Below are 27694 nucleotides of genomic sequence, written 5' to 3'. Positions count from 1 at the left end.
CCCATTCCCTTCCTTCCTCAAGTGCCTTCATCTGCGGTGTGACCACCTCTCTAAACGTGCTATCCACGATGCTCTCAGTCTCGTGGATGCTCCAAAGTGTCTCCAGCCGCCGTTCCAGCTCTGAAACCTGAGCTTCCAGGAGCTGCAGCTGGACACACTTCCTGCACACATGCTGGTCCCGGGCACTGGAAATGTCCCCGGCTTCCCACATGGAGCACGAGGAGCACACCATGGCTTTGAGCGCTCCTGCCATGACTTATCCCTTTAAATTAAACCTTTTAAGTCAATTACTGTAGGGCCCTTCTTTCCTGATCCTCGTTACTGTAGAATATACAAACTGTAAACCACAAAAAGACCTTAAACTATAAGCGATTAAAGTAGTAAATACCTCACCCACTACTTACCAGTGATTCCTTTCCCTTGTAGCCTTTACTGCTGCAGCAGAGCAAGACCCATGCTCTGAAGATTTAAGAAGTTGGATAGCAAGGAAAAAATGCAAAGAACACTTCGTCCCCTAAGCACCAAATTCCCGCTTTACACCAATTTGCCAACACCCACTATGGCTGTGCCCCACTCAGGATGTGTTCTCTCTCCTGTTCGTGTGCAAGTATGCAGAGATAAAAAACAGAAAATGCTGGAAATACTCAGCAGATCTTTTTTTTAAATTCATTCATTGGATGTGGGCTTTGCTAGCTGGGCCAGCATTTATTGCCCATCCCTAGTTGCCCTTGAGAAGGTGGTGGTGAGCTGCCTTCTTGAACAGCTGCAGTCCATGTGGTGCAGGGACAGCCTCAGTGCTGTTAGGGAGGGAGTTCCAGGATTTTGGCCCAGCGACAGTGAAGGAACGGCGATATAATTCCAAGTCAGGATGGTGAGTGACTTGGAGGGGAACTTCCAGGTGGTGGTGTTCCCCATGTGTCTGCTGCCTTTGTCATTCTAGATGGTAGTGGATGTGGGTTTGGAAGGTGCCGTATAAGGAAGGTGCGTGAATTCCTGCAGTGCATCTTGTAGATGGTACACACTGCTGCTACTGTGCATGGAGGGTGTGAATGTTTGTGGATGTGATGCCAATCAAGCAGGCTGCTTTGTCCTGGACAGTGTCAAGCTTCTTGAGTGTTGTGGGAGCTGCACACATCCAGGCAAGTGGGGAGTATTCTAACACACTCTTGACTTGTGCCTTGTAGATGGTGGACAGGCTTTGAGGAGTCAGGAGGTGAGTTACTCATCGCAGGATTCCTAGCCTCTGACCTGCTCTTGTAGCCACAGTATTTACATGACTGGCCCAGTTCAGTTTCTGGTCAATGGTAACCCCCAGGCTGTAGATAATGGGGGATTCAGTGATGGTAATGCCATTGAACATCAAGGGGCGATGGTTGGATCCTCTCTTGTTGGAGATGGTCATTGCCTGGCACTTGTGTGGTGTGAATGTTACTTGCCACTTGTCAGCCAAAGCCTGGATATTGTCCAGGTCTTGCTGCATTTAGACATGGACTGCTTCAGTATCTGAGGAGTCATGAATGGTGCTGAACATTGTGCAGTCATCAGTGAACATCCCCACTTCTGACCTTATGATGGATCAAGCAGCATGTGTGGAGATAAAAGCAGAGTTAATGTTTCAGTTCAATGACCTTTCATCAAACAGCTACGTGGTAATCTGAAGTGTAAAGAATGTGAGCAGATTGACCACATGACTGCAAGACCCAATAGCCGTGTGGCACAAGCTACCATGTTAATATTAGTCTCGAGTAGTGTCTGGCTGGAGAGGCACACATCATGTTAATGCTCTGTTGTTTGTGTAAATAAATAGCATGTGCTTCATTTCATTTTGGTCTCTGCGTCTGCAGTATGTTGTAATCAACTCACCTGCCGACAGATCAGCGTGCAGTCAGTTCACAAGCAAAGTGACCCCATAGTAAAATATAACAACTGGCGACGAGGCAAAACACCGCCAGTCAATGACAACAAGGAAAGCTGCAAAAACTCGCCTATACTAAATTAGCCATGTCCTGCAGGCCGATTGTAAGTATTTTACAATTGTAACCCCTCACCGTAGTCGTTGCCCTCCAGTATGCCACATTTTGACCACATTCGAACCGTTTGATCAGACCACCGATGACCGGTCACATATTGAATGCCTTGCATTTTTCTTTTTGGCCAATGACATATTGGGGGAAGAGAAGAAGTGGGCGATCCTCTTATCGATATGGCAGTAAAACATACGACCTAATTTGTAGTCTATCAGCACTCAACGCCCCAGATTCCAAGAGCTTTGAGTTGGTGAATCTAGTGAAAAGGCCACTTCCCTCGGTAACAACGCAGTGTTTTGAATTCAATTTGAGGTGTCGCACCCCTGGAGAGACTGTCACTTGCTATGTAGCAGCCTTAAAACAGCTGACAGAGCACTATGAGTTCGGGATGTCGATTAACGACATGTAAAGAGACCCATTAGTGTGTGGGATTAACAAAGACACCATTTGAAAAACGTTGCTGTCTGAGACAAATTTGGATTTCAGCAAAGGAGTTGGCACTCGCAATGGAAAGCTGGTCAGGCTCCGGCTAGGAATTGCGCAGTATTGCAGGGCTCCGCAGAAAGGCGGGAAACAGCTGCCATTAACAGACCAGCAAAAAGCAATGGCTTAACAGATTAAAAACCATTTTCATAATAGCAGAATTGGAACTAGACAGCCAACAAATGAATGACAATTTAAAAGAACTGAATGCTTCTACTGCCATTGCAATGGGCACATTATGCAATATTGTAAAGAAAAATTGAGGCAAAATTTCAAACAAAAAGGCAAGAGTTGTGAAATTTATATAATGGAGGAGTCAGAAGAAGCAGAGTCAGATGCTTACTCTCTGCACAATTTAAAACTGGGTAAAACAGAGCCAATGTACATGACAGTAGAAGTCAACAGAAAACCTCTTCGAATGGAGGTGGATACAGGCACATCCACAACAGTCACAGGGGAACAAACGTTTAAGTATCTGAATGGAGGAGGCCACTCACTAAAGCTGAAAAACTCAGATGCCATGCTGAAGACATATACTGGCGGAAACATACAAGTAAGAGGTATATGCAAGGTTCCAGCACAATATGGAAGCCAGTCTACTAACCTACCCCTGATAGTGAAAGCAGGGGAGGGTCCAACTCTACTTGGTCGGAACTGGCTTAAGGAAATAAAATTGGAGTGGACCGAATGAAAGATCTGCAAGATTTATTACAGAAATATGCCCCTGTATTCAGAGAAGATTCAGGAGCTGCAAACTAAAATCCACATGGATCCTGAGGCAACCCCCAGATATTTGAAGGCGAGGCCAGTACCCTATGCATTACGAGAAAAAGTGGCTACTCAATTAGACAGACTGGAAAGGCTGGGAGTCTTACAACTTGTACAATTTCCAAATGGGCAGCGCCCATATTTCCAGTACCAGTCATGCGGACTCGAAACGTTAACTGTGCTCCCTTCCACAGTTGCTGCCGGACCTGCTGAGTTTTTCCAGGTATTTTTGTTTTTGTTTTCAGTACTAAAGCCTGACCAGAGTGCGCGAATATGCGGGGACTACAAGTTGACCATTAACAAAGTAGCCAGACTAGACAGGCACGCTATACCGAAAATAGATGAATTGTACTCCAAGCTGGCAGGGGGAACCGCATATACGAAACTCAACATGAGCCATGTTTACCAGCAAGTCAAGCTAGAAAAGGCCTCTCAGGATTTTGTGACAATCAACACACATAGGGGCCTATACCAGTATACCAGGTTACCCTTCGGAGTCTCATCAGCTTGTGCCAACGGACTGAAGAAAACTTGCTCAGGTCTACCCCATGTGGTGGTTTATCTCAATGATGCCCTAGTAAGAGGACTAACTGATGAAGAACGCCTGGCTAACTTGGAAGGGGTATTGAAACGTTTCTCACAAGCCGGAGTACACTTGAAAAGGGAAAAATGTATCTTCCAAGCAAAAGAAGTGATTTGCCTGGGTCATGGGGTTGACTCACAGGGCCTTCACCCAGTAGAAGACAAGGTGAGAGCTATTCATGAGGCGCCAGTACCGTAAAATGCCATAGATCTCAAGTCTTTCTTGGAAATGGTTAACTACTATGATCATTTTCTCCCAAATTTGTCGACAGTGCTGGCTCCATTATACAGGTTACTCAAGAAAAACCACAAGTGGACTTGGCAAGCCCCACAACAACAGGCTTTTACGGCAGTAAAGCAGTTACTGCATTCATCGGCCCTGTTGATACATTTCGACCCAAAGGAACAATTGATTTTAACCTGCGATGCATCCCCTTACGGAAAGCAGTACTCTCCCATCCTCTCAATGGCCCATTGGTTACGTCTCAAGAACACTCAGTGTGGCAGAATGAAGATACTCACAAGTAGAGAAAGAAGGCTTATCCATTTGACGTTAAGAAATTCCACTATTACATCCATGGTTGCCACTTCACCATAGTATCCAACCACTACTAGGCTTAAACAAAAATACCTGGAAAAACTCAGCAGGTCTGATAGCATCTGCGGAGAGGGATACAGTTGATGTTTAGAGTCCGTATGACCCTTCATCAGAACTAAGACATATAGAAATGAGATGAAACATAAGCTGGTAGAAGGGGGTGGGACAGGAGAGCTCGATAGGGGGCCAGTGATAGGTGGAGGTCAAGAAGAGACTGCCAAAGATGTCATAGACAAAAGGACAAAGGGGTGTTGACGGTGGTGATGTTATCTAAAGGATGTGCTGATGGGGACATTAAGGGAAGCAAGCTAGTGGTAGATGGCCCTAGTGCGGGTGGGGTGGGGGGAAGGGATCGAAATGGGCTAAAAGGTGGAGATGAAACAGTAGATTAAAATAAATTTAAAAATAGGAGGGAAAAGAAAAAAATATAGTTGTAAAAAATTATAATTTATTGGAAAAGGAGGGATCAGAAAGGGGGTGGGGATGGAGGAGAGAGTTCATGATCTAAAATTGTTGAACTCAGTATTAAGTCCGGAAGACTGTAAAGTGCCCAGCCGGAAGATGAGGTGCTGTTCCTCCATTTTGCGTTGAGCTTCACTGGAACATTGCAGCAGGCCAAGGACGGACATGTGGGCATGACAGCAGGGTGGTGTGTTGAAATGGCAAGCGACAGGGAGGTCTGAGTCATGCTTGCGGACAAACCGAAGGTGTTCTGCAAAGCGGTTACTCAGTCTGCGTTTGGTCTCTCCAATGTAGAGGAGACCGCATTGGGAGCAGCGAATGCAGTAGACTAAATTGAGGGAAGTGCAAGTGAAGTGCTGCTTCACTTGAAAGGAGTGTTTCAACTAGGCTTCTATGGGGAAGATAAGGCAATCCCCAATCGCCTCGGCACGCATCTAAAGGCTGGTTCTAGCTGCTTACAAATACACTTTTATCCACCGGCCGGGAAGCCAGGTTGCCAATGCCAACGCACTGAGCCCAATACCTCTAAAAGACAGCAATGTGAACGTCCCCATCCCTCAAGAACTTGTCTTGTTATTGAACTTTCTGGATTCTTCGCCAGTAAATGCCAAACAAATAAGAGAGTGGACAAACCGCGATCCAGTTTTGTCTCACATCAGGCAACAAATCTTGCAGGGATGGTCTAACGAGCCAAAGTCGGGTGAAATGAAGCCCTAATTTAACAGGAGATATGAGCTCACCTGCCAGGCTGGCATCTTACTGTGGGGATCAAGAGTCATTGTGCCTCCGAGAGGAAGATGACCATTATTGAGCGAATTGCATAGCGCACACCCCAGCATTTCCAGAATGAAAATGTTGGTGCGCAGCTACTTATGGTGGCCAGGGATGGACACTGAGATCAAAAACATGGTCAAGGGCTGCATGCAGTGCCAACAGGTGCAGAAATTGTCTCCTGCTCCACTGTGTCCTTGGGAATTGCCAGGAAGGCCATCGGTCGGCCTCCTCGTTGACTACATTTTGGGCACAATGTTCCTCTTACTTATCGACTCCCACTCCAAATTGATGGATGTATGCGAGGTGTGATCACCCACATCTGCCACCGCCATAGACAGATTGCATCAGAGTTTCACGATACACAGTTTACCAGAGATAGTAGTGTCTGACAATGGAACGGCATTCACTAGCAGGGAATTCCAAAGGTTTACAACTTTCAATGGCATAACACATGTCAAGACTTCGCCGTACCACCCTGCATCCAATGGGTTGGCCAAGAGGGCAGTCCAGACCTTCAAAGCCAAAATGAAAAAACTAGAGGGGGACTCTACAGCAACAAAGTTTTCACGCTTCCTGCTCAGCTACAGAACCACGCCACATATGACCACCGGTATTGTCCCCGCGGAGTTATTAATGAAGAAACCTCTCAAGACACGGTTAAGCCTCATAAGGCCAAATTTAGGGAGAAGTCAGGAGGCCCAAAAAAACGAACATGATGACCACAGTCGTGAAAGAAACTTCACTGTAGGGAAAGCTATTATCACAAAGAATTTTGGAGATGGGCCCAAGTGGCTATTGGGTGAAGTCAGTGCAGTGACAGGACCACTGTCCTACCATATATCGGTTGAAGGTCAGATAATCAGGAGACATGTAGATGACGTCAGGAAACAGATCAAAAAAGAAAGGTGCACCAAACATTCCCTTTGGCATCTACACCACTGGAGAAGGAACTGCTCTTGCTTTGGAAGTACCTGTAGGACCTGTAGAGCCTGAGAGGGTCGAAGAGGCAAACTTACAGGTTCCTACTGGGGAACCTAGTGGACATGACTCCTGAGAGGGAGGCCTCAGATAAACCATCTGAAGTCGTAGAACTGCAACAGTCGACACATTTTAAAATGAGAGACTGAATTTGTAAAGAGATAATTTTTGTAAATAGTTAATATATTGTAAAATGTACTTTCAAGTAAAGGGGGAGGGATGTGGTAATGTGAGGTGTAATACACTTTAAGAGAATGTGAGCAGATTAACTACGTGACTGTAAGACCCAATAGCTGTGTAGCGTGAGCTACCATGTAAATGTTAGTCTAGGGTAGGGCCTGTCTGGAGAGGCACACATCATGTTAATGCTCTGTTGTTTGTATAAATAAATAGTATGTGCTTCATTTCAAGTACGTTGTAATTGACTCTCCTGCCGACAGATAAGCGTGCAGCCGGCTAGCGAGCAAAGTGACCCCATAGTAAAACATAACAAGCTCTCTCCACAGATGCTGGCAGACATGCTGATTGTTTTCCAACATTTTGTTCTTATTTCAGATTTCCAGCATCCAGTGTTATGACACAGCAGTTTTTTAAAGGCTGAGTTATTTAAAATCCCAGAGGGAAACTTTGAACAAATGTCATAACCTATATTTTCCATTGGCATGTTTGAGATACATCTCTGAATTCAGGAATAAGACCACCAGCTCTCGAGAGGTTTTTATATCAAACTAAATGAGACATTTATTAATTTACAATAAGGCATTAAACACATACAGATGGCTACAAATTACTGTTATCATAACTTTTTAACAAATTCCCAAATTAATCTCCACTAAGGCAACAGCAACCCATAGACTTTAACCAGACACCAGGCAAAGCATTTTCACCTTACAAATTCAAAATGAGCTTCCTTTCAATTTGATTCATTTGCAGACAGTTGTAGGCTTACAGCTGCTTTGATGTTACATGCCTCTGCCTTTCACACACAAACTCCTCTCAGGTTATACCCTGCCTGCCTTTTGAATGCAAATTCCCATTGTATCACCAGGCCCTTTGAACTCCCCCTCTTCTAACAATAAAACCCCTTTCATAGTACCAATTTTATTAGTAATATTGCTTGGTGTCTCCTAGCTAGATGCAAGTTTCACTTCTTGAATGCTCTATTCAACAAAATGCAAATGTACTCATTACCTCTCAGTTTACATCTCAAAACTACTATACATCAAAGCACCCAGACTAGCTGGCTTTAATCCAAATAACACACACACAGACTAAACCTCTTTTTAAAAAAAATTTCCAGTAACATTATATACATTAATAGCTTCATGACATCCCCCTTCCTATTGAAAAATGAACCATCATAATTCTAAAAGACGGCTTCATTTTTTTAATAACCCTTCTCACACTGTCTCCTATACTTATGACATTATTACATTACCAGGTGCATGCATTAACATAAAAATATATATACCAAAGTCCTTGGTATCAAGAGAAATCACTCCAGTTCAGTGGTTCAGTGTCCAGGCTTTTTTTTTAAATGTCCAATTTTCCCTTTAAGCTTCAAACTCCTGATAACACATCTGCAAACAGATTTTCTCTTCCAGCAATATGTATAATTTGTAGATTGAATGGTTGTAATAATAAACTCCACTAAAAAAGCCTTGGTCTTTTGTCTCAAAATTTGTCCAGAAACTTTAAAGGATTATGATCTGTGTAAACAAATGTTCCTGATGAATTGTTTGCAACATAAATTTCAAAATGCTGCAATGCTAAACACCAAACCCAAAGTCTCTTTTTCGATTGAGTTGAATGTCTTCTCTGTTTTTTTTTATTCATTCATGAGATCTGTGCATTGCTGGCTAGGGCAGCATTCATTGCCCATTCTAAATATACCTTTGTTCAGAAGCCATTTAAGAGTCAACCACATTGTTGTGGGTCTGGAGTCACATGTCTGCTGGTAGATTTCCTTCTCTAAAGGACATTAGTGAACCAGATGGGCTTTTATAACAATTGACAATGGTTTCATGGTCATCATTAGACTTTTAATTCCAGATTTTTATTGAATTCAAATTCCACCATCTGCCAGAGTGGGATTTGAACCCAATTCCCCAGAGCATTACTTGGGTCTCTAGATTACTAGTCCAGTAACAATGCCTCTCCTCCCCTTCCCTGTACATCCAGCTTCCGTGAAAAATACCATATCTGTTTTTCAATTCCAGTGTCATCTTCTTGTAACAGTATAGCCTCAATGCCTTTATCACTTGCGTCAATGGCCAACTTAAATTGCTTGGCCAAAGCTGCCAAAACTGATGGTGTAGTTAATACAGTTTTCAAACTATCAAATGACTTCTGACTCTCCAGTGTACATTGAAACTTCTTGTTCTTTTTTAATAGTTCAGTCAGTGGAGCAAGCACTTGGCTAAAATTTGGTACAAATTTCCGATAAAACCCACTCATGTCCAGAAATCTCAAAACTTCTCGCTTTGTTGTAGGCAATGGGAAATCCACGATAGCCTTGACTTTCGCATCTCTTTTGGAGCCATCTTACCATGTCCAATGGTAAGGCCTAGATACGTAACTTGCGCTTTTACAAATTCGCTTTTAGCCAAGTTCATCACCAAATTAGCTTCTTGTAGTCAAGTAAATTATTCTTCAAGGTGCTGTAAATGCACCTCCTACGTCTGACTGAAAACAATTAGATCATCAATATAAACAGCACAATTGCTCAGACCCACAATTACTTTGTTTGTCAGTCTTTGAAACGTCGCAGGTGCATTATTCATACCAAACGGCATGACTTTAAACTGATATAGTCCATTTAGTGTTACAAAAGCTGATATCTCCTTTGCTGTCTGTGACAACTGTACCTACCAATGTTCTTTTAGCAAGTCAATCTTTGTGATAAATTTTGATTGTCCCACTTTCTCAATGCAATCTCCCAAACATAATATAGGATATGAATCTGCTTTTGTCACCACATTCACTTTTCGATAGTCCACACACTGTATTTGTGCTCCATCCGGTTTTGGCACCAGTATAATAGGCAAACTCCAGTTACTACAACTAGACTCAATTATATCATTTTGAAGCATGAAATCAATTTCTTTTTGTACTTTTGGTAACTTTGCTGGATTTAATCTATAAGGATGTTGCCTTATTGAAGATAAAACTTCTATACATACATCATGTATAGATAAATTTGTCTCCCCTAACTTATTTCCACAAATAGGTTTTGTGACTGCAATAGCTTTTCCAAATCACTTTGACACTTGTTTGGAAGGTAACTCAATATTTCACTTAGATTTTCAAGCAACCCCTCATTATCCAATTTGATTAGAGGAAAAGCAAGTTCAGAGTCCTGCATTTCTACCTCTTTTTCATCATCCACCATCACTAATACCTCTTTTTGTTCCTTTCCCTGTCAAAGTACTTTTTAAGCATATTTACATGACACACCCTCTGCTTCTTTCTTCTATCTAGAGTATTTATTAAATAATTTATTTCATTCAATTTCTTTTCAATCCTGTAAGGCCCACTAAAACTTGCACCTAGTACTGGTAACAAAACTAGCATTTTCTCTCCAGAAACAAAACTGCGAGTTTTAGCTTTCTTATCTGCCTTCACTTTTGTCACTTGCTGTGATATCTTCAAATGTTCCCTAGCCAACTCACATGCACTGTTCAATCTTTCCCTGAAATTTGATATGTAATCCAGGAGAATGGTTTCTGAATTTTGACCCACCAATTTTTCATGAATCAATTTCAGTAGTCCCCTTACCTCATGACCATAAATTAGTTCAAAAGGGCTAAAACCAGTCGATGCATTAGGAGCATCTCTAATAGCAAATAACAAAAATGGAATTCCTGTATCCCAATCCTGTGGATAATCCTGTCAGTACGCTCCCATCGTAGTTTTTAAAGTTTGATGCCATCTTTCCAAAGCTCCTTGTGACTAACCAGGCCCTTTGAACTCCACCTCTTTTAACAATAAAACCCCTTTCATAGTACCAATTTTATTAGTAATATAAACATTGCTTGGTGTTTCCTAGCTAGGTGCAAGATTTCACTCCCCTTCTTGAATGCTCTATTCAACAAAATGCAAATGTACTCTTTACTTCTCGGTTTACATCTCAAAACTACTATACATCAAAGCACCCAGACTAGCTGGCTTTAATCCAATTAACACGCACACAGACTAAATCTCTATTTTAAAACAATAATTTCCAATAACATTATATACATTAATAGCTTCATGACACCAGAACGTTTTGCTCTGTTGCAAATATGCAGAGATATCAACCAGTTGTTTAATATTGAAATTAAAACAATCACAACTCACATTTTGAAGTTTCAGTGGATTTATTTTGTTAATTTGAGGTAACAATTTGAGTATACCAAGGTCCACATTTCCAAAAATTTATGTAAGTGTCGAGCCTTCAGCTACAGCACTGCTATGCCTATAGGTGGCAATCAGATAACAGCTTTTCAAAGTTAAATGCTGTGGTTGCAATGATAGCTAAACTGTCAGCGTTAGCCATAAGTTGCTGTGTAAAACTGACAGCAGCAACTGATGTCTGCTCATGCACAGTTAACCGCAGAATTCCAGAAGCTGCTGCCAATGATACGCTGCTCCTCTACAAGGTGCTCTATTGCAGTTTTTGCAGAGATTAAAAAAAAACAGAAAATGCAGGAAATACTCAGCAAGACAGGCAAACCTCTGTGGAGAGAAAAGCAGAATTAATGTTTTGGGTCAATAAACTTTTCACCAAAAGAGCTTTCTCCAAAGATACTGGCAAAGAATATGCGATTTCACACGAACTTCAACTTCTTAATGCTATTGGTGCTGTAAAAACCATTGAAAAAGGTGAGGCTTGTTGAATGAGATGTAACTGATTTTTTTTCATGGTCGTCGTAATTATTGCTGAATGGCCTATCTGGCCCTGAAAAACTAATTTTAGAATCTGGAGTACTATTCCTTCCATTCCATGATAAAGTTCCATAACATTTTAAAATAATACAAGTTAGAGATCTTTAAAGTTTATATTTCAGTTTCAACCTTAATCCCATGTGTATGCCACCTTCTCAAGGGCAATAAGGGATGGACTACAAATGCTGACCTTGCTAGTAACACCCACATCCCACGAAAGAATACAAAAATTATTTTGCTCACTGCAAAAATGGTTAAAAGGTGAATGATAATCATTGATTTTTTTACTTGTTGCTGTGAGAATTTGTGTTTGTGTAATGTCAATTTTTACATCATGTTAAAAATTCCATAGCATTTCAAGATAATCTTTTTAAGCTTGCCTATATTTCAGTTTTTAATGTCCCAATCATTATTTTGCTCTAAGTGAAGGATCAGTGCATTTTACTTCCTGGTTTACCTTCTGTGAGAATTCATCAATGTGATTGGCTGTTTTGCCTGCTTGAAGACATCACTGTTGCTGGACAGATGGAGATCCCCTTAACTTGGTGCCAGATTCAAACTAGTTTTAAGAAAGATGAAATCCACAACACAGAGACTGCTAGATCTTTGAGGGCTGCTTTCTTCGAGGTCAGCAATCACAAGACCCAGTGTTCCAGTGATGTTGGTCAAGACATAATTTTATTGGCCAGGAAACTGAGGATATTTCTCATGCTGTACTTTAAATAGAACCATAGAAAAGTTACAGCACAGAAGGAGGCCATTCGGCCCATCTTGTTCATGCCAGCCCGAGGACACCCAGGTGCCCTTTCTAATCCCACCTTCCTGCACCCGGCCCATAGCCCTGCAGCTTACAGCACTTAATGTGCAGATCCAGATACTTTTTAAAAGAGTTTAGAGTTTCTGCCTCCACCACCAACTTGGGCAGCGAATTCCAGACACCCACTACCCTCTGCTTAAAAAGTTCTTCCTCATGTCCCCCCTACACCTTCTGCCACTTATCTTGAATCTATGTCCCCTGGTTCTAGAATTCTCCACCAAGAGAAACTATTTTATCCTGTCCACTCTATCTATTCCCCTCATAATTTTATACACCTCAATCAAGTCACCTCTCAGCCTTCTTTGTTCCAAGAAAAATAACCCCAACCTATCCAATCTCTCCTTGTAGCTACACTTTTCTAACCCTGGCAGCATTCTTGTAAATCTCCTCTGCACTCTCTCTAGAGCTATTACGTCCTTCCTGTAGTGTGGTGACCAGAACTGTACACAATACTCCAGTTGTGGCCTCACCAGTGTTTTATACAATTCCAACATTATACCCTTACTTTTATATTCTATACCTCTGCCAATGAAGGAGAGCATTCCATATGCCTTCTTTACAACCTTGTCTACTTGAACTGCTGCCTTCAGGGACCTGTGTACTTGTACGCCAAGATCTCTCACTTCATCTACCCCTCTTAGTATATTCCCATTTACTGTGTAATCCCTGTAACTGTTTGACCTCCCTAAATGTATGACCTCCCACTTCTCTATGTTAAAATCCATCTGCCACTTTACCGCCCACTCCACCAACCCATCTATATCGTATCTAAATAGTAGCATGGGATCTTTTACCTCCACCATTTCCCACAAGCCAGACCCTAGTGTTTCTCATCTCTCAGCTATTGTCTCATATGTACTTATTACAGTAGCACTCTGACAGTCACAGCCTCTATCTTTCTGGCTTCCATAACTAATTCTAAGCTGATATATAATGGAGCTATCTACTTCATGATTCTGTGTCTGCAAGAGGTAAAATACACAGACTCTGTAAATAAATGTCCACTTTTCAGGTAGCAGCTGACTATTCAATTGTTAGATCTATTATAACCAGGCTAGATTCCAAAATTCATATACTCGCACTTCCAGCAAGTGTCACTGTGTGGTAATTAGGAGAATAATTCTTGTTTGAATTTTCCCCTCCCTAACTGAACATAAGGGCCTGAGGTCAACTGAAACAATACTGAGGTCAGTCATCTCAGCACTGATACGGAATTTAATCTGGAATATTCTAGGTCTTTTATAGTTCAGCTAATCATTCAATTAACTTGCTAAACCTTTGCCAGGCTATACTTCAGGTTTCTCCTCCCTGCCCTTGTTCCATCTGTCTACACCAGGGGGTTATTTCGCCAGTAAGGGTTTTCCTTAAAGAGGAAGCACAATCTCAGGGTGGAATTCTTCCTGTAGAGTATACAACCAGGCTAGATTTATTTAGAGTCATTGACAGCAAAGAAGTAGGCCATTCAGCTCATCAAGTCCATGCTGGCTCCCCGCAGAACAATCTAGTCAGTGCCACTCCCCCGCTTGACCCCGTAACCCTGCAAGCTTATTTCCTACAAGTGCCCATCCAATTCCCTTTTGAAATCATTGTTTCCACTTCCATCATCCTGGTGGGCAGTGACTTCTAGGTCATTACCATTCACCACATAAAAATAGTTCCTCCTCACATTCTCACCTGCATCTGTTGCTGAAAATCCTAAATCTGTCCCCTATACCTTGTACTATCAGCAGTTTTTTCCTTATCTTCCTTATCCAAAACCTGTCATAATCTTGTACACTTCTATCAAATCTCCCTCAATCCCCTGCTTCCAAGGAGAACAACTCCAATCTTTACAACCCAACCTTGGATCGAAAGTACCCCAGCCCTGGAACCATTCTGGTAAATTTCTTCTGCACCCCTCTTAAGGACTCTCACATCCTTCCTAAAGTGTGATGACTAGAACTGGATGCAATACTCTAGTTGGGGCCTAACCAGAGCTTTTTAAAGGCTCAGCATAATTTCCCTGCTTTTGTACTCAATACCTCTTTATGAAGCCCAAGTGTTTTGCTAACCACCCTCTCAATGTGTCCTACCACCTTTAGATATTGATGCACATGCTCCCCAGATCCCTCTGGTCCTGTACACTTTTTAGAACTGTGTCATTAACTCTATATTTGCCTCTCCCTACCCCTTCTTCCAAAATGCATTACCTCACACTTCTGTATATTAAATTCCGTCTGCCACTTGTCTGCCCATTCTGTTAGCCTATGTATGTCAACTTGCAGGCCTTTAACCATTGAAAAATACAGCCGTGGAAATGGTTTACTAGCTTTTATAAATAAATGTTAATTGTTTCATCTCCATGGAGACCTACCATATTTGAAAATGTTCAGGAGCGGATCTATCGAATGAGATCACTTGATCTCAAGAACATCCCGTGAAACCTTTAGGAAATGCTGCAGACTCAGGCAGAAGCATATTTTCCTATGGTCGGGACGTTAGAATCAGCTCCCAGGCTATTTCAAAGTTATGGCTTTTCCCATCATTCAATGGAGCTGCCCCATAATGCATGAGGCACCTGTGATGTCACCAGAACTGTTTGGCAAAATGATGGGTCTGTGTAGCGTTGACAAAAATTAGATTTTTTTTAAGAAGGCTGGGCATCATTTTTTAAACTCTCTGAATGGTACCAAAACTGAGAGGTTATAGCAATCAGGAAAGACTGAACAAGCTGGTGCTCTTTTCTCTAGGAAAGAGAAAGCAGAGCAATGACCTAATACAGAAGGGAGAAAAGAATACAACAACAATTTATATTTCTATAGTGCCTTTAACATAATTAAACATCCCAAGGAACTTCACAGGAACATTGTAAAACCAAATACGACACTGAACCACATGAGAATTAATCAAAACCTTGGTCAAAGAGGCAGGTTTTAGGGAGAGTCTTAGAGGAGAAAAGAGAGGTTGAGAGGCAAAGAGGTTTATGGAGGGAATTCCAGAGCTTAGGGCCTACTGAAGGCACTGCCACCAATGGTGGAATGATTAAAATTGGGAATTTCCAAGAGGGCAAAATTAGAGGAGTGCAAATATCTCAAGAGAGTTTTGGGCCTAGAGGAGGTTACAAAGATAGGGAGGGGCAAGGCCATGGAGAGATTTGAAAACCAGGATGAGAGTTTTAAAATTGAGACGTTGCTTGACCAGGAGCCAATGTAGGTCAATGAGCATAGGAGTTAAAGCTCAATGGGACTTGGTATGAGTTAAGACACAGCCAGCAGAGTTTTGGACGACTTCAAGTTTACAGAGGATAGAATGTGGGAGATCAGCCAGGGGTGTAGTGAAATAGTCAAGTCTACAAGCAACAAAGATATGAATGAGGATTTCAGCAGAAGATGAGCTGAGACCAGGGTGAAGTTGAACAATGTTGGAAGGCGGAAATGGCCTGTCTTAGTGATGGAGCGAATATGAGGTCGGAAGCTTATCTTGGGGTCAAATGTGACACCAAGGTTGTGAAAAGACTGGCTTACTCTCAGTGTTGTCAGGAAGAGTGATGGAGTAATTAGCTATGGAACAGAGTTAGGGACAGAGGATATGTTGATAGACTAAGATGAAGTAAGGTGGAAAGAGGCTCATGTGGGGCATTAACACCCGGACAGACCTTTGGGGCTAAATGGTCTTTTTCTGTGCTGTAAATACCACGTAATAATAGCCCATCACATCTGAGACCTCTTCCACTCAATCTTTTCTCCTAACCCTTTCTTCAAATTACACTAACTGAAGGAAGAACGGTCACAATTTTGCATGTGTTAAATGCTCTGTAAATATGTCTTTTGAGCTGTTCTTCATGAAAGTTGCCCTGGGTTCCTCATCCATTTAGTTGTATCGTGGGGCGGGATTTTCAGTTCCTGCCAGCAGCGGGAATCGGGACGGGCGGGAACGCAAAACTGAGCATGAGGCCAAAAGTCAGATATCCACCGGTGGGAAAATAAGTTGGAATTTTCCCCTCAGCACTTTCATGGCGGCTTTATTGATGGGTCGACTGTCCCACTGATACATGTTGGGAACCGCATTTATATGCATTAACATATCATGAATACTCATTAATATCACAACTCGCCAGAATCACATTCTCACTCCTAATTTACCACCACGTCAGCAGGTAATTAGACTGGTCTAATTTACAACCGGATCAAAGTGGCACGCACCTTCACTTAACTTGAAACTTGGAGGTGCGTGCACACAGCATTCGCCTACCTTTCTCTGCACTGCTGCCATCTCTCTCAGCTGCTCCAACTCCTGACCACTGGCAATGCTGCTTTCTCAGGCGGGGTCAGGGTGGGGTGGGCTAACAGGGCTGCACTGTACCCGGAGAGACTGCTGTGGGGTGGGCTAACAGGGCTGCACTGTACCCGGAGAGACTGCTGTGGGGTGCAGGCAGGGCTGCACTGTACCCGGAGAGACTGCTGTGGGGTGGGCTAACAGGGCTGCACTGTACCCGGAGAGACTGCTGTGGGGTGCAGGCAGGACTACACTCTGCCCGGAGAGACTGCTGTGGGGTGCAGGCAGGACTACACTGTACCCGGAGAGACTGCTGTGGGGTGCAGGCAGGACTACACTGTACCCGGAGAGACTGCTGTGGGGTGGGCTAACAGGACTGCACTGTACCCGGAGAGACTGCTGTGGGGGTGCAGGCAGGACTGCACTGCTCCCGAGAGACTATTGCGGGGCACATTGTGGGGTTCCAGGAGAATCGGAGGGACTTCCACAGTGACAGGTGGAGGTTGAAAGCTGGTCTCAAAGTAAAAGTGTAGCACCACCATGTTAATTCTATGACGGAATGAAGCAGTTAAAAAAGACCCTTAGAAAAGAATTGTCGGGGATTAGCTGAGGCTGTGTGGGAGGAGTCGATGACTGGACAATGGGCCCCTTCAAGGGCCACCCTAACTTTTTGCACATGAGAGCATTGAGATTAAGTCTCAACTGGAAATAGTAATGAAGACTGATTGCGCTTTGATGTGATAACACACGAGGGCTTGAGGTCACATATGAGTTTGTGTCATTGAGCCTTTCGCCATCAGAAGAATGTGAGAAGGGAAGAGGGATCACACCTTTGAGGGAGTAGAGTGGCAGGACATATGCAGGATGGTCCATAAGACCCTGCACATAGCATTCTGGAATAGACATGACTTCCAGGGCACAAGGTATCCAAAGATTCCAAAAGTGCAAGGCAGGGGAGAATTCAAATACTAAAGTGGGGTAGCCTGACAGTGCCTTGGATGAAGTACCAGGCATTTTTATTTTTGTTTTGGATTTCCAGTATCCACAGTTTTTTGCTTTTATCTTAGTGCCTTGGATGAATCTGAAATCATATGGCTGTGTTCAGCCCTCGGTAATCCTATTTGTGATTGTGCTGTCAAGTTGCTGGGGGATTAATAAGCACATATGACCCTTGAGTAAGCTCCTCAGGTGCAAGGGTGGAACTGAGCATGGCATGTATCTAATGAGCACAGCCCAATGGCTGCACACTGGATTTCAGCCTTGGAGTGGGAGGTTAATCATTGCAGCTAAGCTGTATTCATGAGTCTGATCTATCTATCCCCAGGAAGAAGGAGTGCACAATGGAGGCTGTAGAAACTGCTGCCTTCTTGATGGCTGTGTTTAGAATAAGGAGGAGAGAAGGGCCCGTTACCATTAGGCAGGGCTTAGAGAGGAGCCTCGGCCTGAGGTGCATGGTCCGGGGGGGCCCCAGGAAGACCCAGAGGTTGAGGAGGTCTCACGGAGGCAGCTGGTGCAACCCAGACTGTACCGAAGGAGAGCCTCATTTTTGGAGATGGATGAGAGTACGGTAAACACCTTCAGATGGTGAGGTACGGTAAACACCTTCAGATGGCGAGGTACCGTAAACACCTTCAGATGGCGAGGTACCATAAACACCTTCAGATGGTGAGGTACGGTAAACACCTTCAGATGGTGAGGTACGGTAAACACCTTCAGATGGTGAGGTACGGTAAACACCTTCAGATGGTGAGGTACCATAAACACCTTCAGATGGTGAGGTACGGTAAACACCTTCAGATGGTGAGGTACGGTAAACACCTTCAGATGGTGAGGTACCATAAACACCTTCAGATGGTGAGGTACGGTAAACACCTTCAGATGGTGAGGTACCGTAAACACCTTCAGATGGCGAGGTACCGTAAACACCTTCAGATGGTGAGGTACCGTAAACACCTTCAGATGGTGAGGTACGGTAAACACCTTCAGATGGTGAGGTACCATAAACACCTTCAGATGGTGAGGTACGGTAAACACCTTCAGATGGTGAGGTACCGTAAACACCTTCAGATGGCGAGGTACCATAAACACCTTCAGATGGCGAGGTACCGTAAACACCTTCAGATGGCGAGGTACCATAAACACCTTCAGATGGCGAGGTACCATAAACACCTTCAGATGGCGAGGTACCATAAACACCTTCAGATGGTGAGGTACGGTAAACACCTTCAGATGGTGAGGTACCGTAAACACCTTCAGATGGTGAGGTACCGTAAACACCTTCAGATGGCGAGGTACCATAAACACCTTCAGATGGCGAGGTACCGTAAACACCTTCAGATGGCGAGGTACCGTAAACACCTTCAGATGGTGAGGTACCGTAAACACCTTCAGATGGCGAGGTACCATAAACACCTTCAGATGGCGAGGTACCGTAAACACCTTCAGATGGTGAGGTACCGTAAACACCTTCAGATGGTGAGGTACCGTAAACACCTTCAGATGGTGAGGTACCGTAAACACCTTCAGATGGCGAGGTACGGTAAACACCTTCAGATGGCGAGGTACCGTAAACACCTTCAGATGGTGAGGTACCGTAAACACCTTCAGATGGCGAGGTACGGTAAACACCTTCAGATGGCGAAGTACCGTAAACACCTTCAGATGGCGACATACCATAAACACCTTAAGATGGTGAGGTACGGTAAACACCTTCAGATGGCGAGGTATGGTAAACACCTTCAGATGGCGAGGTACCGTAAACACCTTCAGATGGCGAGGTACCGTAAACACCTTCAGATGGCGAGGTACCACAAACACCTTCAGATGGCGAGGTACTGTAAACACCTTCAGATGGTGAGGTACCGTAAACACCTTCAGATGGCGAGGTACCGTAAACACCTTCAGATGGCGAGGTATGTGGTGGCTCACATCTGCCACATTCTTAGGCAGGATTTTATGCCGCATGGACTGGGAGGCCATCCATCGCCAGTGGCTGTAAAGGTGACCGCTGCACTCAATTTCTTTGCAAGCAGCTCGTTCCAGTGATCCACTGGGGGCCTATGCAGCATACCCCTGTCCTCCACACATAAATGTATAAGGGAAGTTACGGATACCCTTCACAGTAAGGCACATCATTACATCAAGTTTACAATGGATGACGCTCGGCAGGCCGCTAGATTTCTGGGATTTGCAGCGATCTCCAGCTTCCCAAGAATGCATAGATTGCGCACATGTTACTTTGAGAGCTCTGTGGCAGCATCCACTGATCTTCATCAATAGGAAAGGGTTCCAGCCCATCAACGTGCAGCTCATGCGCGATCATCAGAAGGAGATTATGCATATTTGTGCCAGATTCCCTGCGAGTTCTCATAACTCCTACATCCTGACTCATCCCCAGGTGCCACAGGTCTTTGAAGTCCTGCGGCACTTACAGAGTTGGCTGCTGGGTGATAAGGGGTACCCCCAGAAGCCTTGGCTTTTGACACCCGTGTGTCATCCTCGAAGTGCCTCAGAGGAGGGATACAATGCGGTGCACTCTGTGACAAAGTCCATCAAAGAGCAAACCATTGGCATCCTGAAGGTGCACTTCCAATGTTTGGACCATTCAGGTTGGGCTCTACAGTACTCTCCACCGAGGGTATCCCACATCATCTGCTGTGCACTGCACAACCTGACACTTCAAAGGGGAGATCACTTGCCAGAGGGAGACATAGAGGAGGCAGGGATTTCCTCGGAAGAGGAGGACTTGGAGGGCCTGAAGAGGGCCAGGATGGAGACTTCCCACATGAGGAAGCCATCGCAGTGGCACGACACGGAAGACATGCCCATGACACGCTGACTGCCATTAGGTTCCAGGAGGAGTAAGGTCCACACAAGGTGACAAGCGCACATTTCTCCTGTCTCCTAGAGGCATGGAAGTGATCAGGAAGTCCTTTCCAAACGTCCACATTTGAAGCAAGCTCCTCTTTCAGCCTGGGGCCAGTAACCCTCTGGGATCACAAAGGTATCAGTGTTGGAGAGGTCTACATGTGGGGCCTGTGCGTTGTGATAGCCAACACACCAGCACATGACCTGAGTCAACTGCATATTGTGCAGTCTTTGCAACCAGCCTGTGACACTTTCAGCAGCCATTTAGATTTGGACTTGGTTGCAATGAACATAATGCATCCAGGAGGTATGCTTTCACACTCACAAGGGACACAGCTCAATCCTCATGCTGCAACATTAGATGTCACCCTCTAAGACACAGGAGCACACATTATTCAATGATGTGCTGTAAGTCTTAAAAGAACATTTCTGTATCTATGTGCACTTTCAGGCTTTGTCTTGACACATCTCCCTCAAATGACACAAGGAGCAAGTGACTAAAGCAAAAACAAAAATACCTGGGAAAACTCAGCAGGTCTGACAGCATCTGTGGAGAGGAACACAGTTAACATTTCGAGTCCGTATGACTCTTCATCAGAACTAAGGAAATAGAGAAATGAGGTGAAATATAGGCTGGTAGAGTGGGGTGGACTGGTAGAGCTGGACAGAGGGCCAGTGATAGGTGGAGGCAAAGAAGAGATTGCCAAAGATGTCAGAGACAAAAGGACAAAGGGGTGTTGACTGTAAGCAAGTGACTAACATGACTTGGCTGAACATAACATGAAGCTGAGGGACACTCAGACCATTGAGGAGTGGGAGCTTAGGTCATCCTTGAAATAAGACGGCACATAGAATCACATACAAGAGGCATTCACATCCTGAGATGTTGAGTCATAAAATCAAATTGTATTTACTAAGGTACGTTATATATACAGTGAATGAGTACCCATGCCACCAGTGTTCAATCATAATTCCTTTCCATATGCTGCCGCTACACTTGGGTGCAGCCCCAACATCTGCAGGAGAGGTGGAGTCAGCCTGCTGACTGCTATGCTCTGTAGTCTGAGATGACTTTGGCAGGCATCCTCTGGAGGCCGGGGCCTGGTGGCTTTGGGTCTCCTGCTCTGGGGCAGTACACCCTCCTCGGCCTGAGCAGCTGGAGCTGATGGGGTCACAGGAAGAGGGGATTGGAAAGGCTGGAAACCCTTGGGGTCTCCTGTGTGGATGGCCCTAGGGTGTCCAGCAGATGATGCTCCACCCTTTGGGTCCCTGAGGGCCCCTTCTCGACTCACTGAGGAGAGGGGGCACCTGGAAGAAGGTAGAGCTGCCCTGTCCCCTCTTGCCTAGCCACTGATGGATCCCACCTATGCCTAGAACGATGGAGTGCAGGTCCAAATGCAGATCCGGCAGAAACTGCTGGACCATGTCTCCAAGGCAGACACCACCCTTCCCGTGGAGACCTCAATGCGCTTGCATGTCAGAGCCACGTCATCAGAGCGAACGTGGATGGAGTTCCCCTATCCTTCATTCTAGTCTGGTAACTGCCTGTGAAAACTCTGCCTGATGTTCCCCGCCAATCTTTGCATCTCCGGCATGTGTGCAATGGCCGACTGCAGAGGTTCATTATCTGACAGGCTCAGCAGGGGCATGTTCTCCAGCAGTGGTCCGAGTGCCAGAGACATGGGCTATCACTGCCTGCGACTGCTGGGGAGATGTCTCTGTGAGGTGTTCTCCAAATAATGAACCCGAGCCTAATCTGGATCTCGGATCCACCGAGGTGTGTGTCTCTGCCCTGGCGGAGGGTGCAGGTGAACGCAGTGATGGCTCCACATCTAGTGCGTCCTCAGCATCATCATGTGAGGTGGACTAGGGGCTGGGGCTGAGGGGCTGGCTGGAGGTTTGTCTCAGCCTGCTTCTGCTGGTGCCTGGAAGAGAGAGAAGATAGAATTAGCTCCTGAGTAGACAGAATCCAATATTACATTTCACTCACTGTGAAGGTCATGATGGAGGGTTCATCCATACTGCTTTGCTGGGGGGAGGCTGATCTCGGCTTCACCACAGGAGCGAAACCTGTCCTCTCCTGCCAACTCGACTGCCTGCTGCTCGAGGGGAGTCAGCTCCTGTATTTCGGGGCTTGGCCCACCGGTCTAGGTCCTCTCCCTCTTGTTGTGGGCTAGCTTTGCCTGCGTGAAGACAGATGGAATGGAATGTGATGAGAGCAGATGGAAGAGGATTTGGGAAGCGTGCATGGCTGCTGCTTGTGTTGTCCCCTCCCCAGTAAGGGCAGAAAATGTTGAGTGTGCAGGATAATACATCAGATGGTGGTGATGTTAAAGTGTGTGTGAGACAGTCAGGGCAGATACACCTTCTGCTAATAGTGTTTGAGATCCATGTGGACTGTAACCCTTAGAATGGCAGATGCCGTTATGAGAGTCTGAGTCTAGAGTGAGTTGAAAGTTGGCTGACCTTGGTGGAGCAGATGATATCATTCATCCTCTTCCTGCACTCAACACATTTCTTTCCTGTGTGCCCACGGATGCAGACCTCCACGGCGACCTCCTCCCAGGCTGGCGTGGTCCTGCTTCCATCCCTCAGGTAGGGGACAGCTTGGCATTCGCGCACAAACTGGAGGAGAGTCACCTGGGAGTAGTGGCCGAATGGAGGCGCCACAGGGCTTGGTTCTCCTGGAGGACATAGCGTACAGCCACACCAGACAGCTGGCCTGCAGAGAGTGAACGCGTGTTTGGGCGCAGCTTAAACATGGCGCCCGGAGCTTCGACCCCGTGAGGTAATGGCAGCAGATGAATCAGTGCCCACCTGCCTCCTGATTCGACGAGCAGCTCGCCAATTCATAACGAATCAGCTTTCAGGTGGAAGATCGGGACGTGAGACTCGCCGACTATCCCACCCACCACCACACTTAGTCTGCAGAACAGAAAATTCCACCTGTAGCTCCAATGAACTCTCACTGTTACTGCAGAGACGAAGGCTTTTGGTTTTAAAGGTGATTTATCTTCTCCACTGCCTGTAGTGAGAACCCCAATTTACCAGTAGATGGCGACTCAGGTCTTTTGCATATTTTTCCCCCAAGCGTATTGATGATCCCCATCCAATCAGGCCTGACATCTCCATTGTTAATAGTAACAACCGTTCATTTATTATATATATCGCTCAAAATGTTTGGTAGACATTGCAATAAAAATTAAATGCCAGTTTGAAAACAGCGGCGCTCTTGCTGATTATAAATATCTATTCCAGGTGTTTCTTTGATTCCCAATGGATGTGTAGGTTCTTGTATTTGTCCATCCATTTGCTGAAAATGATTTGCATATCTAAATACAAGAATATTAGGGTGTCCTGGTGTTTTAGCTTTGAGTGATTAAAAAAGAATAAAGACGTAGCCTATTAAATTAAAATAAATTATTTGATTTCAAATCAAAGCCATCGATAGAAAGATGAAAGAGCCAGCTTGGCTCTGAACCACGGAATCACTGAATCTTTACAGTGCAGAAGGAGGCCATTTGGCCCATCGAGTCTGCACTGTCTCTCTGAAAGAGCATTCCACCTAGTCCCATTCCGCTGCCTTAACCTCATAACCTTGTACATTCTTTCTTTTCAGGTAGCAACCCAATCCTCTTTTGAATACCTCGATCAAACCTGTCTCCACCACCCTCTCAGGATGTTTGTTCCAGACTCCAACCACCCTCTGGGTGAAAACATTTTTCCTCACATTTCTTTTATTCCTTTTGTCCATTATTTTGAAACTGTGTCTTCTAGTTCTTGATGCTGTCTTGAATAGGGACAGTTTCTCACTATTTACCCTGCCCATCCCCCTCAGGATCTTGAATACCTCTATCAAGCCTCCTCTCAGCCTTCTTTTTTCCAAGGAAAACAGTCCCAAATTCCCCAATCTATCCTCATAGATCTATTTTCATTGTACCTAATTTCTTTCCTTTACTGTAACATTTGCAACATCCTGGTCTTTAGTAAAGACAGATGCAAAGTACTCACATAGTCGCTCTGCCATGCTCTCTGCCTCCACAACATAACCTCATTTTTGGTCCTTAACTGGTCCCACCCTTCCACTAATTATGTGATTATAAGAGACTTTTGTGTTCCCTTTTATGTTGTTATCTGCTAATCTATTCTCATATTTTCTCATATTTTCTGAGTGATCTCATGTACTTCATGTATTCAGCTTGGTTTCCAACTGAATTTAAGCACCTGACATTTACCAGAAGATCCTCTTATGCTATTGTAAAATGCATCAGTAATGGTTTGAACAATGTAGCCCAAGTGGTATCAGGTATTCACTTCAGGACACATTTGGCCTTGCAGATTTTTAAACCTCAGGTGGCTTTCCTCTTTTCCTTTTCTGAAGAAACTGACTCACGATTTCACAATCATTCAGATGCAATAAGCTCTCCGCTTTGCACGAGTCATAATTTAACCTATAGCACACTAATAAACTGAGGGGAAGGGATGCAAAAACAGTCTAATCCTGTCTTTGCCTGATGTTTTTATGTAACTTTTCAGAGGTAAAGCTCTGCTAGCAAGCTGGAAAAGAATAGGAACATTGGCTTTTATCCTCCCCTGCCACACAAGTCCACTGCCAGAAGTTGTGGTTTCATGCCCCACTCCAGGATAAGATGAACATTATCTAGGCTGCAGTTTAAATGTAATACAGATGGAGTACTGCATTGTTGGAAGCACCATCTTTTCATTAAATCAAGCTCCCATTTGGCTCTGTCTGCCTGTTCAGATGGATTTGAATTTGATCAGGGAATTCTCCTGGTGTCCTGGCTAACATTCCTTCCTCAACTAAAACTGCCAAAAGCAGTTAGCTGCTACTTCTTCTCACTGCTGTTCATGAGACCTTCTATGCAAAATGAGTTGCTTTGTTTACCCACATATTGGCGATTGTGTTTAAATGCTTAAGGCCTTGCATCTGAATTGCTTTGAGGTGTCATGATATATAAATGCAAGTTCATTTTTTTCTTTTCTACTTGTAAATCTAACTCTTCTAGTTCTTCTCCTTCCCCTCCACCCAGCCCCACCCCACATATACACCAATAAACTAGGAAATCAAATACTGGGTTTGGTGAGTGTTGAAGACTGCAAGTCTGGTATTTCTCATTGTTTGTTTAAATATTTCCCAACAGTCATACAGTGTACGTTCATGTGCTCCATGTGATTAATCTGGCACATTTTTCAACACATAGTTCACGTAGCTGGCTTAGGGTGCAGCTATGCTTCCCTTCCCTGTCCATCAGCATTTTGGTAAGCAGATTGATACCATTTTTCATGCTGCGAGTGCCACTGTAATGCACTCTGGAACATAAGGTGGCCATTTTAGAACTATATAGGAATTCAAAGTCATCGAATAGTAGAATGATACAGCACAGAAGGAGGCCATTCAGTCCATCACACCTGTGCCGACTCTATGGTAGAATTATCCATTCGGTTCCATTCTTTGGCTCTTTCTCCATAGCCCTGTAAATATTTTCACTTCAGGTATTTATCCAGTTCTCTTTTGACAGCTCCTGTTGGATCTGCTTCCACCACCCTTTCAGGCAGTGCATTCCAGATCATAACTTGCTGGTTTTTAAGAACTCCTCATTTTACCACTGATTATTTTGCCAACCATCTTAAATCTGTGTCCTCTGTTTACACATCAATCAAAACTCCTCTTAAGCTTCTCTGCTCTAAGAAGAACAACCCCAGCTTCTCCTGTCTCTCCACATAACTCAAGGCTATTCACTATTCTAGTGAATCTCTTCTTCACCCTCTCTAAGGCCTTTACATGTTTCCTGTAGTATGGTGACCAGAATTGAACACAGTATTATTCCAACAGAGCCCTAAACAGTGTTTTATAAAGGTTTGGCATAACTTTGTTACATTTATACTCTATGTCTTTATTAATAAAGCCAAGGATCCCAAATACTTTTTGTGATAACCTTCTCAACTTGTCCTGCCACCTTCACAGATTTGTGTACATACACCCCTACTCCTCTCTGTTCCTGCATCCCCTATTAAAATTGTACCATTTATTTCACCATTGCTTCTCGTCATTCTTCCTACCAAAATACATCACTTCACTCTACTCTGGATTAAGTTTCATCTGTCATGTGTCTGCCTATTTCACCAATATGTATCCTCCTCTCACTTCAGGTATGATGTCCTGACCATGAACTTCTATTGGCGACCATGGACCTCCATTGGATTGGTCCATGATTATGCTTGGCAAAGTACTGCAGTGGTTTCCCAATGCCCTCTGCAGTATGGCTGACCAGAAAATTCTCCCTCGCTTACCGCCTGTCATCAGGAATATTGGAAGGATTTACAGCCTGTTTGGCCACATTATGTATGCACCTTCCATGGCCATCAAGAGGGACTTGAACCCGGAGCTTCTGGCCCAGAGGTAGGGATGGTACACACTGCACCACAAGACCTCCTTCCAGCCTTTTTACGTTCTCTTAAAATTCTGTTACTATTGTCCTCATTGTTTACCACAATTCAAGTTGTTCGTCATCTGAAAACTTTGAAATTATGTCCTGTGTAACTAAGCCCAGGTCATTAATATAAAGTCACTTGGTAGTACAGAACCTGAGCATTGCTGAAAAAAGAGACATGCTGTCAAAGCGTTTCATCTTGCACTCATCAGGACAGATTCACAAGAATGCCAAATCTCAAAGGGATCAATAATTTATACTGCATGAGAAGAGAGTGCTGATTGGTTGTCAGGTGGACTCTTGCCTTGGAGAATGCACCACAGAACAGTTAACTACCCCTCTTGCTGGTGGGATTTTCCGGTCCTGCCAAAGTCAATGGAGTTTTGAACAGCTAGCTGTATTTTCCTGTCCCGCCCCCACCACAGCAGGACTGTAAAATTCTGCATTAAATGTATTGTTAAGATATTAAGGGCTTCACGACATATCAAATTAACCTATTGTCATTCATGCATATTTAAAACTGATCAATTAATCTTGACCGCTTTTTGACTGATTCTGTATTAGTCTCAAAGAGCCAGGTGATGTACATTGCAGAAAACATTGTACAAAGGGATACTGCAGATTCAAAATATTTGCAATGCAAACGCTGAGCTAATTGTTTTACATGTCTTTTAAAAGTTGATAATGAAACTCATAATGATTGTTA

At 44.1% G+C, this 27694-nt stretch overlaps 1 long non-coding RNA gene across 1 annotated transcript; it reads left to right on the top strand.

Annotated features, from left to right (window-relative positions):
- Positions 1-166: 166 nt before the first annotated feature.
- Positions 167-27694, top strand: LOC144680450 (uncharacterized). Its single transcript, XR_013576560.1, has 3 exons — positions 167-607; positions 24160-24246; positions 26708-27694. It is a non-coding gene; the product is annotated as an uncharacterized LOC144680450 (long non-coding RNA).

The sequence above is a fragment of the Cetorhinus maximus genome, chromosome 5 (assembly GCF_964194155.1).
Source record: "Cetorhinus maximus chromosome 5, sCetMax3.hap1.1, whole genome shotgun sequence".
In the NCBI taxonomy this organism is placed as follows: domain Eukaryota; kingdom Metazoa; phylum Chordata; class Chondrichthyes; order Lamniformes; family Cetorhinidae; genus Cetorhinus; species Cetorhinus maximus.
Note: the sequence above shows the minus strand (reverse complement) of the source record. Positions and strands in the feature narration are given on the sequence as shown.